This window comes from Hoplias malabaricus, chromosome 2 (genome assembly GCF_029633855.1).
Source record: "Hoplias malabaricus isolate fHopMal1 chromosome 2, fHopMal1.hap1, whole genome shotgun sequence".
Classification (NCBI taxonomy): Eukaryota; Metazoa; Chordata; class Actinopteri; order Characiformes; family Erythrinidae; genus Hoplias; species Hoplias malabaricus.
Window position 1 is genome coordinate 60960951 of NC_089801.1, and position 2363 is coordinate 60963313.

A 2363-nucleotide genomic window follows, 5' to 3' on the forward strand; every position below is an offset into this window, starting at 1 on the left:
ACCAACATGGTTCAAACTACTGTGGTACTAACAAAGTAGGTCGGTTTTGGGAAACTGTGAGAGTTCAGATGTTGGTTAGTTTAATGATGCATCGTACCACTTTAGTTCAATGCTAGGCTCCGTTGTTGTATGGGAAACGAACCCCTGGGTGAATGTCTGTGAGGAGTTGGTGTGTTCTCCCTGTGTCCACATGTGTTTCCTCCGGGTGCTCTGGTATCCTCCCACAGTCCAAAAACACACATTGGTAGGTGGATTGGTGACTCAAAAGTGTCTGTAGGTGTGAGTGTGTGAGTGAATGTGGTGCCCTGTGAAGGACTGGCGCCCCCTCCAGGGTGTATTCCCACCTTGCGCCCAATGATTCCAGGTAGGCTCTGGACCCACCGCGACACTGAACTGGCTAAGCGGTTACAGATAATGAATGAATGAATAAATGAATGCATTCATAGAGGCCCTGCAAAGGACTGGCACTCCTCAAGAGCTTGTTGCTGCCTTGCGCCCACTGATTCCGGGTAGACTCCGACCCTGAATGGATAAACGGTTACAGACAATGCATGAATAAACAGACATACATTCATAGTGTATTCTGTAGAGAAGGTGCACCAAAACAAAAGGAAGTTCACATTTTAATAAACCACAGTGTATACTCATGTTGCCTGTAAATGCAAATAGCCAGGTTTCAGGAAAAGTATCATTTTACAAAAACCCAAAAAGCCAGGACACAAATATTGATCCCACTGCCTGGAAAAAAAAATATGCATTTGATTATTGAAAATGAATAGATATATAGGTAAATTCACATTCTTTAATTCTTATATATTCTTATATATATATTCTTATATATATATATTATGGCAAGCCAAACTTTGATATATATAGAATGAAAGCTGATATATATAGAATGAACGCTGATATACAGAGGTTGGACAATGAAACTAAAACACCTGGTTTTAGACAACAATAATGTATTAGTGTGGTGTAGGGCCTCCTTTTGCGGCCAATACAGCGTCAATTTGTCTTGAGAAAGTCCTGTACAGTGGTCAGAGGGATTTTAAGCCATTCTTCTTGCAGGATAGTGGCCAGGTCACTACGTGATGCTGGTGGAGGAAAACGTTTCCTGACTCGCTCCTCCAAAACACCCCAAAGTGGCTCAATAATATTTAGATCTGGTGACTGTGCAGGCTATGGGAGATGTTCAGCTTCACTTTCATGTTCATCAAACCAATCTTTCACCAGTCTTGCTGTGTGTATTCGTGCATTGTCATCCTGATACAAGGCACCGCCTTCAGGATACAATGTTTGAGCCATTGGATGCACATGGTCTTCCAGAATGGTTCGTAAGTCCTTGGCCATGATCATTCTATATATATATCAAAGTTCATTCTATATATATCAGCGTTCATTCTATATCCCCCATACTCAAATAGCGGCCTCCTGGCCTTTTTAGGCCCATTGGGCATCTATTTCTGGCCCGAGAGCTGTTTTGAAAAGTTTTTTTTTTTTAATTATAGAATGAACTTTGTTTCAGTTTTTTTTTTAATTATGGAATGCACTTTGATATATATATATATATATATCAAAGTTCATTAAATAGTTCCTGTTTGGCTTGCCATAATATATATATATATATATATATATATATATATATATATATATAAGCTCACTGATACATATATGCAAGGAGGACAATGCAAAAAAAAAAGGAGGACAGTAATATCTAGGCTTAGATTTCTGCACCCATGTATGGCAGTGTATTTTGACTTAGAAAACTTTACAATCAGCTAATAGCTTCACATCTGCCGATCAAACTAGTGCCCCCTCTGCATGTAATAGTTTTCATAGCCTATGAAGTACATTTAGCATTATATTCTGCTGGTGTTGGCTGATCTACATGCAAGAAGCATGCAATCTAGTCTGATCATTCACATTCATGTCACATGTCCACAATTTGTATACATATCTGATCTAGGATCATATAAGTACAATCTGTACCACTTTAGACTAAGTTTATTCTTAAAAAATGTTTTAATTATGCTGTTAATACTTCGATAGTAATTAATAGTCAGTTATTACAAAAGGTCGAAAAGGCAACATTGAGCTGTTGTTTGCCAAAAAGTAAATCCATATCCACCTACAGTTAAACCTCAAATCTTGCCTAATGCAGACCTTATATTGTCATTTCCATCAGCTGACATTAACCCTTTCAACTCCAGCACATATTTACTAATAAGTTTAACCATTTAATGAATTAACCACCACCAAGTGTATTTTTATACATTAATGTGGTGTGAACATGTGAAATGACTAAATTCACATTCTCAGGGCTGAGCTTATTCTTAAAGTTCTCAGACACATTCAGTGTTAGA